This window comes from Mastomys coucha, unplaced genomic scaffold (genome assembly GCF_008632895.1).
Source record: "Mastomys coucha isolate ucsf_1 unplaced genomic scaffold, UCSF_Mcou_1 pScaffold22, whole genome shotgun sequence".
NCBI lineage: Eukaryota > Metazoa > Chordata > Mammalia > Rodentia > Muridae > Mastomys > Mastomys coucha.
The window spans coordinates 31056897-31073019 of record NW_022196905.1 but is presented as its reverse complement, the minus strand read 5'-3'; the positions used below and the strand labels follow the sequence as shown (position 1 = coordinate 31073019).

The 16123-nt window shown below is 44.5% G+C and overlaps 1 protein-coding gene across 1 annotated transcript in view; it reads left to right on the top strand.

Annotated features, from left to right (window-relative positions):
* The first annotated feature begins 3515 nt into the window (after positions 1-3515).
* Kiaa0232 (KIAA0232 ortholog) overlaps positions 3516-16123 on the top strand; it is a 63498-nt gene continuing 50890 nt past the window's right edge. The window contains exon 1 of the mRNA XM_031341880.1: positions 3516-3702. The gene's annotated coding sequence lies outside the window, so the exon portion shown is untranslated. The remainder of the gene's footprint in view (positions 3703-16123) is intronic.

Here is a 16123-nt window from a genome sequence, read left to right as displayed (position 1 = left end):
AAGAGAGAAAGAAAGGAAGGAAGGGGTAGGTCTTTGAAATCTTCCTCCCAAAGTCCCTTGCTGTATAGATGGAGAAACTGAGGCTTGATTGGGGAGGTTAGGTAAAGAAGATCCTAGATCCAAGGAGGCTTGGCCCTGCCTTCAATTCACCAGGGTGTTATTGAATGCCATAAACACCCTCCAACTCTAGTCTATCGTTCTCCAGGCAAATGTGTGACAAACTCTGCCTCAGCTGCTGCCCTCCAGGAACCCTACTAAGGCTGAGAAGATCTGAGTCAAATCAGGGGTGGGGTGGGATGGCTGTCATTTCCACCCATCCCCTCATGTGTCTTTCTGCAAGGGTCAGATAAGTGGTATATGCTCCTGAACCTGAAATTCTCTCTCTCTCTCCCTCCCTCTCCCCCCTCATACACACACACACACACACACACACACACACACACACACACACACTGGCAGAATGAGAGAGAGAGAACAAGCACAACTATGATGATGATGAGGTGTTTTTTTGTTTTGTTTTGTTTTGTTTTTCTAAGATGAATGGGAGCTCTGCCACTGTTTCTTCTTCTGCTACTCTTCAGCAGGGGCCTCTGGCCTCCTTTGTATTCCCTGGGGAACCACAGCTATGGCACCAGAGCTAAAGTTATCCTGAGTTCACCTCAGCTGATCTGTAGGCAGCAACTTTAAGGAAGACTCGAGTAGAGTGGCAAATGGAAGGCAGGGTACAGCTGAATCTGAGCTCTCTCCCTGAGTGGCCATAGAAGAACGAATTGCAGAAACAAACCCCACGGGCAAGGACACTGCTCTCCTGGAAAAGGGGTCTCAGTGAGAAAACAAACACACAAACAAGATATTCTCAAGTATTGCTAAGAACTGGGAGCCGAGAAACAACACAGGATGGGAAGTAGACTGCTATAAATTGGCATCAGGGAACGTCTATCTGTATAGCTGACTCTGTACCTGACCTTGGAACCGGAAGGAGCCAGCAAGGCAAAGATCTGGAGAGCCCATGCAAAGGCTCTGCAGGTGCAAAGGTCCTGAGGCTGCAGTCCACAAGCCTTCCGGGGCTTCCTTCCAATCAATATAATCTGAATTGTGGGGGTTATTGCACTAAGACAGAGGAAACCACTTCCAGTCCTCTGTGATTTTTTTTTTTCTTTCCGGAAATTCTTCAGGGTTTAGCAGTCAGTGGCTTATAAAAACCTGGCCTGGCCGGGCAGTGCTGGCGCACGCCTTTAATCCCAGCACTTGGGAGGCAGAGGCAGGCGGATTTCTGAGTTTGAGGCCAGCCTGGTCTACAGAGTGAGTTCCAGGACAGCCAGGGCTACACAGAGAAACCCTGTCTCGAAAAAAAAAAACAAAAAAAACCAAAAAACAAAAAAAATAAAAAAATAAAAATAAAAACCTGGCCTGTGATTCAGTAACAAAAGTAAAGTTGTGTGTGTGGGGGGGCGGGGGTTTGGGGGAGACTTCCCAGTTAGTAAAAGCACCTTAATGAGTTTGGATCCTCAGTACCCATGTTTTGTACCTCTAAGTGCCCTGGAACTCACTATGTAGACTACGTTGGCCTTGAACTCACAGAGATCAGGAGGCCTGCCAGTCTCCTGGGTATTGGGACTAAAGACATGTACCACCACACCAGGTCTAAGGAGTGCGTGCCTTTAATTATAGCACTGGGGAGGTAGGACAGACCTGGAGCTGGCTAGCCAACAGGGCTAGCTGAACCTATGAGCTCCAGGTTCAGTGAGAGGCCATGTCTCCCAAGGTTAACAACAAAAACAAAAACAAAAACAAAAAGATAGAGGGGTGGTGAGAGACTCTCAGTGGGTAAAAGCTTGTTGCCAAGCCTGAGGACCTAAGTTTGATCCCTGGAATTCACAAGGTAGAAGGAGACAAATTGACGCCTGTGGGTTGTCCTCTGATTCCACATTCCAGCTGTGATCCATTCGTACACATCAATAAGTAAGTCTATAAAAAGATGGGGTGTGATTGAAGATAAGTGATGTTGGGACTGGAGCCAGCGGTGATAGAAAGAAAAAAAACCAAAGAAGATAACTGATGTTTCCCTTAGACCTCCACAGGTGCCTGCCTGCAACTACCCAAGTCACGTACAACCCAGATTATAGTCAACAGTATGGCTACAAAGTGGCAGTGTTATCTTTCCTTTCAGATATTTGCAATACTTTGTTACTCTTTTGAAACTTCTGTACAATGGATGTGACTTTACCTAAGGTGCAGACTCGGAGACAGCAATGTTATGAAAGTACCAAAAAATGTGTACAATTTCTCCATATTTGGGGAAATGTTTCATTGGTCTATGCAACCCTGGCTTCTGAGGTCCTGAAGAGCCTGACACCATTTATGCCCACCTTTGCTCCCAGATGACCCTGGATTTTCCACTCTCTCCCATGTTATTATGTTCGCCTGGCTGCCTGCCCTAGAACAGGTAACCAAAAGATGTGTAGTAAATAAAACTGTGGTTCGTAACTCACCTGAAATGAACTCCGAGGCAACAAAACAGAAAGCAAACTGTGGAATGGTAAGAATTGGGTGAAGGAAAAGATCCCTGACAACAGAGCCAAGGGCCTGTGCTCAGATTCAGCCTCCATCTAGAGGAGCCACCCACTCACCGGCCTGTTCTGGGTCTCTCCAGTAAGACTTTCCCTTGGGTTTCTCCGGGACAGTGAGAGAAGATGTTTGCGGAAACATTATGGATTCTATGAAAGGATAGTTCTTTAGGTTCCTGACCTTGGCTTGCATACAGAGTCCAACCTACTTCAGCAGAAAAGTACTTCCAGTTCTTTGCTTCTCCCAGAAGCCTGAACGGAGCTTGGGAACTTTGAGTCTCAAGAGCAGGGTCTGGTGTCTGGCAGTGCTCAATGAGTTTGATGAACTGTGTGCAGGTCACTCCCCTTCTGGACCTGTTCTTGCCTTTGTACAGAAGGCACATCTCTGGCTTTCCTTCCTGGTACTCCTGACATCTACATGTGCTTTTCTAGAAGAGCCTAGGAGTAACATTTAGGGAAGGTGAGTAGGTGGGAAGAGGCTTTTGACTAAAAGGTTAGAGCACATTTTTGGCTCCCACTTCCGAATCTTCCAGAAGGTCTTTTATTTTTTGTCTACTTAATAATAACATAAAAAAGCCATGTCACTTTTTTCTTTTTAATTGAAGTCTTTATGTTAAGCCGCCTACTCCAGCCATTCCAGGACATGGTGAAGAGGGGGCGCGGACAGGTGTAATGCGGCGGGGGGGTTTGTGTTGGAGGGGCTCTGCAAGGCCCGGCCTGAGTGCCCCAGCGGGGGTCATCGACCCTGGCGCCCTCTCCCCGGGTCTGGTGAAGCTTCAAAGTCTCGGATCCTCAGGTCCAGCCTCGTTGTGTCAGGATCTTCAGGACCCCAGAACCCAGACCTGTCCTCCTGTTGCTCCCCCACCCACAGCACGAGGGCGGAGCCCCGGCGCGCTGATGTAATCCGGACGCCTGGGCGGAAGGATATGGAACGCGGCGTTGGCTGGCCGGGCGCTGAGGCCGTTGCCTGGTAACGCAGCGGAGCGGCTGCCGCGCACCGCCTCCCGCCCTCCGCCGCCTGGCGCTGGGGCCGCCGCCGCTTTACGTAAGGCGCAGGCCAGGGCCGCCCGGCGCTCGGCAGCCGCCCGCAGCCCTCGGAGCGCAAGGAGAGGCGCCCACCCGGTAGCCTTGGCAGGTAGGCGGGGGTCGGGAGCGGGGCCGTGGCGGGTGTCTGGCCTGAGGGATGTCCGGCTCGAGGACCCCCGCGGGCGGCGTGCGATGAGTGCGCACAATGGGCCGCGGCGGGCAGAGGCGGCCCGGCCTGAGGACAGCGGCCGAGCCTCGCCCCGCGCCCTCAGCTTTGTCCTTCGGCTGTCGGGGGCGGGCGCGGCGCGGTGAGTGGCGGGCACGCGGGCCTATGGCGCGGGGTCGAAGAAGGTGACGGCCGAGGGCAGAAGTGACAGACCCGGGAGTCGCCGGCCTGCGCGCGCCACCGCCCGGACCCTCGCGGCCCGGCTTCCGGCCGGCGTCCCCCGAGCTGCGGGCGGTGGACGCCGGGCCAGGGCTGAGCGCGCTGCGTAGAGGCCAGGACAGGACGAGCAATGGGGAGCAGACCCCCGAACCTGGCAGCCCCTCCCTTCAGTGTTTGCCCTTCTGTAGACAAACCTTAAAGGTTTAACCGAGAAAAGTGAGATGGACATAAGCTGGGGAGGGGGATCTGCGACTCTGGAGTCATTTACTAAATGGATGGGGTTCTTGGTTCTCATCACCTGCACCGTAGACTTTGCCTCGTTGCCCAAGAAACTGACAATGCATTTTGCATTTCTGGCTCTTGGCTGGCTAAGGAAACGGTAGGAGAGGATTGCTGAGGTGCTGGGGACGTGCAGTTTGGATAACAGGTGCTGCTGCCATGGAAAAGCCTATGCAGTGAAAACCCCACGCAAGATTTCTGCCACCAGTATAGGACCCGTTCGTTGCATGACACTTTGTCGGTTTTAGAGACTTCAGATTTAAAAGAAGGGAAAAAAAATATCCGTCACTCTGCATTCTGAAGGTCAAATATTCGCCCGCAGATATTTTGGGCTGAACCATTCTTAACTAGGTCTCAGGATCTTTACGACAAAAACCATTCTAGAACTGTGCATTTGAAATACCCATGGAGGCTTCTTCGAGTTTATACTTATTATTGTAGATTTAGTTGGCTATTCCTGCCACATGGTGCGCTTTTAAAATGTGTTCTTTCGCAAGTTCATTCATATATCTATATAATGTGCCTTTATCATAGTTCCCCATTATCTTCTCTTATCCAAACATTGAATTGTAATTATGTATGTATTTATGTGTGTGTGTGTTTGCATGCATGTATATTTATGTGTGGAGGCCAGTGATCAATATTAGTTTTTTTTTAAATAATTGTTTTAAAAATATTTATTTAATGTGTATTGGTATTTTACCTGCATGTGTATCTGTGTAAGGGTGTCAGATCCCAGATCCGCTGGAACTGGAGTTACTTGTGAACCACTGTGCAGTTGCTAGGAATTGAACCCCGATCCTGTGGAAGACCGGCCAGTGTTCTTAATCACTGAGCCATCTCTCCAGCCCTAAGGTGTTATTTTTGAGATAAGGTCTCACTAGGTAGACTAGGCTGGCCAAGAACTTTAGAGATATGTCTGCCTCTGACTTTGAAATGCTGGGATTTGAGTCATGATCTCTTACTGAACCTGGAGCTCACCAATTCAGCAAGGTTGGCTGGCCAGCAAGCTTCAGGTGTCCTCCCATCTCAGTCTCCCCATCGCTGCGATCCCACAGATGTTTAATCATTTAAAAAAGTAGTTAGGGCTGGAGATGTAGCCCAGATGAAGCCCAGTATTAAATTCTCAGAATGTAAAATAAAATAGGGCTTCAAATTGATTGTAGCAGGTTTTTTATGAGCCTATTTTCACTAAGAAAGTGCTACCTTGGCTGGTGAAATATCAAGAGAAGAGTTTTGCTCTTATTTAGTGTTATGGAGATACATGTATTGTTCTTTGAACTTCAGGGTTTTTTTTTTTTTTTCCGAGACAGGGTTTCTTTGTGTAGTCCTGGCTGTCCTGGAGCTCACTCTGTAGACCAGGCTGGCCTCAAACTCAGAAATCCGCCTGCCTCTGCCTCCCAAGTGCTGGGATTAAAGGCGTGCGCCACCACCGGGCACATAAGGGTATTTTTAACATGGCAACATTTAACAAGGCAAATCTGTTTAAAGGATGATTGGTTTATTTGATATACAAATTATGGTGTTTTTCCTAGTTCCTATTTGTTGTGTAGCCCTGTCTGTGCCTCATTTTATCCCAGGGCTCTTTAAAAGTGTTGGACTTGCTCTTCCTCTTTTGTGTGTAAATGCACCAAGCCTGAGCTTTGCCCCTGTTTTTGCATCATTTGACTTGGAGCAAGTTAATGGCCTCTGAGCTAGTTTTGTCATCTGTGAAATGGGAAGGATGGTGAGACCTGTCTTACAGGATAGAGAGGCAGAGGGGGCGATGTGAAGTAATATCATCCTCACTCAAGCTCTTAAAACGCAGGGTTAGTGCTGATATGTCTAAGTCCTCAGATTCCCCTGCTGGCTGGGAACAGTCAGTTAGTTGTCTTCAGGCCACCATTGCTTTCTCTCTACTTTGCCTGGTTTCCAGGATTCTCTTTCCCAGACATCTGGCAGCCTCTGGTCCTGCAGGCATCTAAGCACCTGTGATTTGGAGCTTAGAGTGCAGTTATAAACACGGGTTGGAGGCCCCTAGCAGTGCAGCGCAGTCATCCTGTCCTAGCCACCTCCTTCCACAGTGTCTTGTAAGATTACTGCTGCTCTAAATATGCCAAGCAGTTTCAGACTTTCTTGATTTATACTCTTTCTTCTGATCTGAGTGTCCCCCACTTCTGCTTTCTCTAGTTTCAAAAAATTCTTATAAGATACTGTGTCCTCTCTGGAGCCTTTGGAAATCCTTTAGAATAAATTCCTCCTTGCTGTCGGCCTTGTGGATGGATGACATGCTTTTTCTTAAAATGTTTCTTTTGTAGAGATTAAATATAAAATATTGTTGCTTTCAAGAAGACTTACTTCTTACTCATTAGTACTGGATTGGAAAGACTGGAGTTACATTCTAACCCCTCTCTTGCTTCCTGGGTCACCATTGGTAAGCTTGTTATATCTCTTGACCTTCAGTCTTTCTGTGAAACAAGAAGTCTCATGTCTTTTACTTTGTAGTGAGCTGGGTTCTAGGGACTGAACTCAGGTTTCCAGGCTTGCTTGGCCTGGAAACCAGACCGATTACCAGATTTTTTTTTAAAGACATATTTATTTTTATTTATATGCATGTATATGCATATTTTTCATTTAGAGGCCAGAAGATGGTGTTGGGTTTCTTTGGAACCATAGTTATGGACAGTTGTGATCTGCCTGACTTGGGAGCTGGGAACTGAACTCTAGTCCTCCAGAAGAGCAGTAAGTATAATTACTTAACTGCTGAGCCCAGGTATCAGATTTCTACCAGCTCTGGACTAAGAGGCAGTGTAGAAAGGGTTAAGAATGTACCCTAAAAGCATTGCCACTTGTGCTTATTCTTTTAGTTGTCTGAAACTATATGTCTTCTTGTGCTTCATATGCCAGGCAGCTCCCAGAACACCTGATATAAATAACCTGTGGGATGGGCAGTGGTGGCAAAAACAAAACAAAACAAAACAAAAAACAACCTCTGGGAGGGAAGTTCTGTTTTGGCTTACGGTTCTGAGATTTCAGTCCATCATGACAGGATAGATATGGTGGCTTAGAAATCTCAACCTAATGGAAGCCAGGAAGCAGAGAAAGACAGACAGACAGAGGGCAGAGACAGATACCCCAAGGACCTGCCTCCAGCCACTTACTTCTTTCTGTTAAGTCTCACCTTCTGATGTTTTCAGCACCTTCAAAATAGTGCCCTCAGCTGGAGACCAAATGTTCAAATAAGCCCGAGGGACACATTTCAGATTTATAACATTCTACCCTAGGCCCCAAAATGTATTTATATATTTACTTTATCTCAAGAATTCCCAATGTATTTCATTTCAGTATTTCTCAAAAGTCCAAAGTTTCTTCTAAGACCTGAGGCAATCTCTCAGCTATGAGTTCCTGTAAAATAAAAAAGAAAGTTACACACACAGAGTAAACATTTTCCTTCTGAAAAGTAGAATGGAATAGCCAGTAAGGATTGTATGGACCAAAGCAAGATCAGAACCCAGCAGGGCAGACTTTAAAGCTTGCTGCTCCATGTCTGCCTTCTGAGGTGTGTTGTAGGCTCCAGTGGGCTTGGGCAACCCTGCCGTTTGGCTTTACTGTTCTTCGCATGCAGCCCGTATGAACTTCTTGGGTTGGCTCCACTCAGTGACGTCATAGTGCTGGGACCCTCGTCTTCTCACATGTTTCCTGATCTCTCAGGCTTTTCTTTGAAATCTGGGTGGGAACCTCTATGGCTCTACTTTGCTTACCTGCTAACCCAGCATCACTTAGAGGTGCAAAGATTGCTGCCAGTTGCAGTAGTAGTGGCTCCCTGAGGCCATAGCTACAGCAGCCTCAAGGGTACCTGGTAGCTGGGCACAGTGGACAAATGCTGGGGAACAGCTTCCCAGGTGGCGTTGTACTTGTCCACTCATGATAGTTTCTCTCTTCTCAAGGAGGAGGTATTCCAAATTAGTTTATACTTTACTATCCTGAACCTGTGATGTGTGGGGTCTGGCCAGTTTCTAAGATGCCCTGGAGATACCTTTTATCTTGATGATAATCCTCGACTTTTATAATTAATGGCTCTAATTTCTTCAGTAGTCACACTTTCTTTGCCCCAACTTTTCTGACCATGTTGCAAGTTTTTCAGTCTTTGCTGCTTTTTTCTCATTATAAACATTAATAGCTGTTAGTAAACCTCATTCCTCTAGAATTTCCAGTGGGTCACTCATAAACTCAGCCTGTCATGGAGTTTAGTGTTTTGGTAAATGGATAAAATTTAGATGTCTTCTTTATTATAATGTAACATGTACAGTTTCTAGTTCAGTTTCCAGCAGTCTTTGTTGTCTGAAACCTGTCTTTAATGTTCATATTCCTAGTGACTTTTGGTCTTCTGAGCTCCCACCAAAATTATCCATTAAGTTCTGCTGACAGCACTCTTGGCTTTGACTTGTTTTTCTAAAGTCTTTCATATTTCTGCTGTAAGGTTGGGTCCAAAGGCTTCTGACCCACACCAGCAGCAGACAGCAATGACCTCACTTTTCTGGGGCCAATTTTCTGTAGACTTTAATCTGACGTGTGCAACTTAAGTGGGAGAAAGGAGTGTGTTGGTTTGTGGTTTCAGTACCCTCATGGTAGAAGACAGACATATGTTGGAGTAAAGTTTCTCATCTCCTGATGGCCAGGAAAAGAGAAGGGGAGAGGAGGAGGGGAGGTGGGTGATGAGAGATGGAAGGTAAGGTATCCCTAAGGTATATCAAAGTGACCTACTTCTTCCAGCTAAACCTTGCTCCTAAGATTTCCAGCATTTCTCAGTAAAGTGCCACTAAATTGCAGAGGACACATACAAGGGCCTGCAGGGGACATTGCAGATTCAAGCCACAGTACCTTATACCTTAGCATGACATTGCTGGCTATCTCATGACTGTCCAGTTCCTGTATTTGTCCTTTCCATCCATCAAGCTATTGGAATCTTGAAGACTTCACTGAAATATTCTTTGTACCTGATTTTCAGAATTAACTCTTTACTCTCTGATACATTTTTTCCAACTTAATTATTGTTATAATTTGCTTTATAATTTATTTTGTGTGCATGTTTGAATTTGTATGTACCACATGTCTGCAGGTGAAAAGGGCATCAGATTCACTGAAGCTGGAGTTACAGGGAGTTGCAAGCTACTTAGTGTATGTACTGGGAACTATTCCTGGATCTTCTATAAGAGCAGTAAGTGCTCTTAATTACTGATCCATCTCTGAAGTCTAGTCACTCAAGCTGTTTTGTTATTGTTGTTATTTGCTTATGACATTTTAGGCTTTTTTGTTTTGTTTTGCATGGAAGCATCTCCTGGATCTTAACGTCTTTTGTTTGTTTGTTTGTTTCAAGACAGGGTTTCTCTGTATAGTTCTGGCTGTCCTGGAACTCACTCTGTAGAATAGGCTGGCCTCGAACTCAGAAATGTGCCTGTGTCTGCCTCCCAAGTGGTGGGATTAAAGAAATGTGCCACCACTGCCCAGCAGATCTTAATGTCTTGAGGGAAGAGAAGAGAATGATACAATAATACTGTAATTTTTTTTAAAAAGTTATAAAAAAGTCTGATATCTCTATAAGATTCAAAGTAGTCTCTTAGTTGTTAGTGTTTCCTTTTGTAATGATTAATCTTCATTGTTGATTAGATTTAGAATTACTTAGGAACAAAGGTCTGGACATGTCTGTTAGTGTGTTTTCTCAAAGGTTTAATTGAGAAGGAAAGACCAATCTGAATGTGGGTGGTCCATCCCACAGGTTGAGGTCTAAGACTGGATAAAAAGAAAGCAAGCTGAGCACCATCGTTCATCTCAGTTTCCTGCCTGTGAACAGCATGTGGCTCTCCACCATAGTTAGACTGCTGCATGCTTTCCCTGCCAGGATGGACTAGATGCTCAGACTGAGCCAAAGCCAATCCTTCTTTAAGATGCTTTTGTCACAGCAATGTGAAAATTACTTAATGACACCATGTAGAATCACAAATAAAATTACACACTTTGTTTAAAGTGACATAGTAAACATGGTCATTCTAAAAGGGAGGAGACAGAATGGCAAGGAAGGGTAGACCAAAGCAAAGTTGAAACCCAGGTTGGCAAACTAAGTCCTGTCACGCCTAGCCCAGGTGGTGATGTGATCTGAGCTTCAGTGACCCAGGTAGCTTTGTTTTGTGACCTTGCCATCCCATTTCACATGGTCCTTTGGTACTGGTCCTTTGGTGTTGATTCCATATGGTATCTTTCTTTGGCAGATGTTCCATGCTTCTGGCATCTCCAATATCTTGATGTCTCTGTTGTGACTTAGGCTTCCTCCTCACAAATTTTATACAAGGTCACTTAAGGAATCTGTTACACACTTGTTACACACTGGTAACCTTGTTACACACTGGTCTTCCTAACAAATCTGAGTAGAAGCAAGCCTCTATATCTCTGTAACTGTAGCCTTTTGCATTCCCGAAAAACAGTATCCATCATGCGGCTTGCCTCTAATTCAGTCAGTCACTGGTTTATTTGGAGTACAGGTGTAGGTGGCTTTTGAGTATTGGGATGGCTGGACCTGGGAAAATACTCCCCTAGGCAACTTCCATCAAAGGAAAGTCTTTCACAGGAGTTTATAGTTATATTCCCCCTGCAACCTATCTGTGATGGTTTGTATATGCTTGGCCCAGGGAGTGGCACTATTAGGAGGTGTGGCCTTGTTGGAATAGGTATGTCACTGTGGGGGTGGGCTTAAGATCCTCATCCTAGCTGCCTGGAAGTTAGTTGTAGTGGCTATTCCTGGTTGTCAACTTGACTATATCTGAAATGAACTACAATCCAGAATTAGAAAGCTCACCTGTGGCCCTAATCTGGAGGCTGAGAGATACAAGTTTCCGACCTGAATCTTGGCATGGAGATCTTGAGGCATAGTGGCTATGAATCCGAGGAGATTAAGATATGAAGATCTACGAGTTCAAGGTCATCTGGGATTAAAGGTGTGGTAGCACACACCTTTAATCTGGGCCACATGCTGGAGACCTATATAAGGACATTGGAAGAAGGAAGGCTTGCTCTTGCTCTGCTTGCCTTGTGGGACTGAGCAACTGCTGGATCCTTGGACTTCCATTCACAGCTGCTGCCAACCATTGTTGGGAGTTGGTCTACAGACTCTAAGTCATCAATAAATTCCTTTACTACATAGAGACCACCATAAGTTCTGTGACTCTAGAGAACCCTGACTAATACATTAGTTTTCCAATTGTAGCCTTCAGATGAAGATATAGAACTCTCAGGTCTGTCTGTATCAGGCCTGCCTAGATGCTTCCATGTTCCCACCTTGATGATAATGGACTGAACCTGTAAGCCAGCTCCAGTTAAATGTTGTCCTTTGTAAGACTTGCCTTGGTCATGGTGTCTGTTCACAGCAGTAAAATCCTAAGACACTGTCATAGGTGAGTTTGGCCAGTTTCCTACTCTTCAGTGACAGGCCTTATAGCTTCCAGTCTCTTTAACAGAAACACACTTCTTGTTTTGTTTTTTGTATTTGGAAGCAGGGTTTCTCTATGTAACCCTGGCTGACCTCAAACTCACAGGATCTGCCTCCTCTGCCTACTTAGGTGCTGGGATATGCTACCACAGCCACAAACTTTTTTTCTACAGCTTCAACCTTAGTCCTGTTCTGGGTAGATTTCACATTTACCAGGTCACTGTAAACCTGGCTAGAAGCTTCAAGCAACAACATTGCCTCAGCCCAGATGTTCATCTGCTACAGTAATTAACCCACTAGTTTTTTTTCTTTTGTACTTCTTATTTTTATATTATGTGTATGGGTGTTTTGCCTGCATGTATGTTTGTGTACCATGTGTGAGCAGGACCCAAGGAACCCAGAAGCAGTTGTTTGATCTCCTGGGACGAGAGTTCCAGGCAGTTGTGAGCTGCCCTTTGGTGCTGGAAATTGAACTAGGTTCTCTGTTCTAACTTCTCTGTAAGAGCAACCAGTGCTCTTAACCACTCAGCCATCTTTTCAACTTCTAGTCAGTTTTTTTTTTTTTTTTAAGACCAGGTTTCTCTGTGTAGCCCTGGCTGTCCTGGAACTCCCTCTGTAGACCAGGCTGGCCTCGAACTCAGATATCCACCTGCCTCTGCCTCCCAAGTGCTGGGATTAAAGAAAGGTATGCGCCACCACTGCCCGGCCTATGTTTCTTTCTTACTTGGCTTAGGGATGAACTGGAGAGGGCATTTGTATGCAGTCAATATGGAATCTTAAACTATCTTGAAAATTAGGTTATCCATAGGTAAACAGGTTTTTGTATACGGTTTAGGAAGTTTAGTGGGAAATCAGAGTTGTTTGATATTGCCTATTGTTTTTTAACTTTAATCTTCCAAAATGTATTTGGAGTAGTTGTTGAAACCTCTAAAACTTTTTCCTGTTGCTAAGCATTGTTTATACCATTCTGTCTCTTGTGGCCCCACCCCATCCCACCCCACCCCCACCTTGGCTTGGGAGCAGATAAGTGAGGAATTACATTTGGATGTTGACACTTTAAATGTTGATGATGCCATTTATGTGCCATACTAATTAAGTCTTCAAAAGTGTACCTGTTGAATACTCTATAAATTGAGCTCCTTCCCTGGAGCAGCATATTAGTGGGAGTTTCTTGGCTATTTTATGATTATTGCTTTTCTTTTCTTTTTTAAATATATATTTTATTTATTTTATGGGTATGAGTGTACACTGTAGCTGTACAGATGGTCATGAGCTATCATGTGTGTGGCTGCTGGGAATTGAACTCAGGACCTCTGCCGCCCTGCTTCAGCCCAGCTCGCTCCTGGGTAATTCACTGTAGCTGTCTTTAGACACACCAGAAGGAGGCATCAGATCTCATTACGGGTGGTTGTGAGCCACCATGTGGTTGCTGGGATTTGAACTCAGGACCTTCAGAAGAGCAGTCAGTGCTCTTACCTGCTGAGCCATCTCGCCAGCCCATATTGCTTTTCTTAATCATTGGAATTTGTGTACTGCTAATCTCTTAAAACCTTTTCCAGAGAATTAGGAATAATAGAATTGTTCCAGAAGATGAACTTGCATTGCTAGTGTCTGAGTTACAAATAAAGGCATTGGGGCAGTGAATACAGAATGCTTGATGAGCCGGGCAGTGGTGGCACACGCCTTTAATCCCAGCACTTGGGAGGCAGAGGCAGGCGGATCTCTGAGTTCGAGGCCAGCCTGGTCTACAGAGTGAGTTCCAGGACAGCCAGGGCTAAACAGAGAAACCCTGTCTCATAAAATATATATAAAAAAAAAAAAAAAAAAAAAAAAAAGAAGGTAAATGAGTTAAAAGAAGGTAAATGAGTTAAAAGAATTATGCCACAGTGCTACATGTACATGAACATGATAGTGGTATGTAATTGGGATGAAGGTGTTTAAATGAGTAGGGAGAGATTTGTTTTGCTTTCAGCCTGGAGTCTGTTTCTCAGCTGTGTTTACTAAAACACCTTTGAACTAACAGCCAATGCATTTTCTATTTCAGAGGTGAGTTCAACTGCATCTTTTGGGGGAATATGATGCGGGCGATTTTCCACATGTATCCCCAAACTTAGGCTTTTCCTGCCTTATCCTCCCAAGTTGCTGCAGTTCCAGATATGCCGCTGTACCTGTCTATATTTTTGTTGTAGTCTTTTGCTAGGCCTCTTTGAAGGAATGCTAGGATAAGCTTAAAGTTGAAGTTTAATTTGCTAAAGGGTATTGTGTATGTGTTAACCAGTTTCTTTATTGGTTTTTTGTTTTTGTTTTGTTTTTGTTTTTTGAGACAGGGTTTCTCTGTATAGCCCTGACTGTCCTGGAACTCACTCTGTAGACCGGGCTGGCCTGGAACTCAGAAATTCACCTACCTCTGCCTCCCAAGTGCTGGGATTAAAGGCGTGAGCCACCACCGCCTGGCTTCTTTATTGTTTTAATGAAGCATCGTAGGTAGCCTCTTTGCAAATAAAAGAGATTTATTTGGCTCACAGTTTTTGGAGATTCAAAATTAAGATAGGTAGTCCCATTGTTGAGAGTGTTTTCCTACATTGCCTTTTGGTGGAGAGGGCTGGCTGGTGGCTGAGGTTTCCACTGCAGTGTAGTTTTCCATGATATAGTTTTGGGTGTAAATAATTGTTAGAAAGCTTACTCTGCCAGCCGGGCAGTGGTGGCGAACACCTTAAATCTGTCTGCCTCTGCCTCTTAAATCTGTCTGCCTCTGCCTCCCATGAGTTAGGATTAAAGGCGTGGGCCACCACCGCCCAGCTAGGATAATTTTTTTAAAAACAGATTTATTTATTTTCTTTATATGAGTACACTGTAGCTGTCTTCAGATACACCAGAAGAGAGTACTGGATCCCAGTTACATATGGTTATGAGCCACCAAGTGGTTGCTGGGAATTGAACTCAGGACCTCTGGAAGAGCAGTCTGCACTCTTAACCGCTGAGCCATGTCTACAGCCCTAGCAATCTCTCTTAAGTGCTAAGTCATCTCTTCAGCCCATAAAACTTGTTCTTTATTTTATTTTATTTTATTTCATTTGAATGAATGTTTTGCCTGCATGTATGTAGGCTTAGTATATTTTACAGTTCACAGCTATAGAAGTTTTATACCTAGGCACTTTAACAGGATACAGTTTCACACTGAAAATTATATGCATGTTATGCTCTGATATTTTATGTGATAAAGTGTTTTCAACTTTGACAGAGCTAAGTTTTATGGAGGAACATCCATGGCTGAGAAAACAAAGATAACAGGTCCCAATGGAGCAATTTCCATAATGCAAGACTGGTCCAGAAAGTGTCCTGGAAAAAAAACAAAAACAAAAAAAAACAAGCCAAACAAAAACAAAAAAACAGTACCACCTTTGTTGTGGACCAGGAGCAACCAGATGTATTAATTTGATTGACAGCTTTCAGTTAATTGCAACCCTGTTTTGTAGCATTGGCCAGTCAAAACTTCCTTCATTTGCATGGCAAGAATTGCTTGTCTGGTCACTCCACTTGCAAGAAGATAGCTCTCCAGTCTCTCACCTCAGCAGGCAGGCTGGTGGTAGGTGGGGCAGGTGTTGTTCTGATCCTGTCCTTCCTTGTCCTGCACTGTCCATATCCTGGATGCTTGTCCTTTTCTGCTCTGGTGTGAAGGGTAAATACTTTCACATACTTGCCAGTTCTCTCTTCAGTTTTCATGCTTTACAGCTACAGACATTCTGAAAACCGTTTGTTTGTTTCTAGATAAACTTGCTTACAAAAAAAATTTTGATACAAGGTTTCACTCTAGCTCTGACTGTCTTGGAACTCACTATGTAGATGAGGATGGCTTTGAACTCACAAAGATCTGCCTGCCTCTGCCTCCTGAGACCTGGGATTAAAGGCATTCACTTAAATGTATTTTTCAGAGTAAAATTTTAATCCCTCCTAATTCAAGTTTTAATTTTATAAATTTTAGTTGTTTAATTTTCTAGTATTCATCAGTTTCATGTTTTTAAAATTAAAGACAGTTTAATTTTTTATTAAAAAATTACAGCACTTGGGAGGTAAAGGCAGGCAGATTTATGAGTTCGAGGCCAGCCTGGTCTACAGAGTGAGTTCTAGGACAGCCAGGGCTATAGAGAGAAACCCTGTCCTGAAAAACCAAAATTAATTAATTAATAACTAATTAATTTATGTTTGTGTATTATGTGTATATGTGTTGGTGCATGTGCCTTGGTGTGTGTGTGGGGTGGGTAAAGGGAGGGCAGTCAGAGGATGATTTTTTATGGAGTTGATCCTCTCCATCTTTATATGAGTTCTAGGATTGAACTCAGGCTTTGGCTTCTTCAGCAAACTTTTACCCACTGAGCCATCTCACTACCCTAATTTCATTTTCTTTTT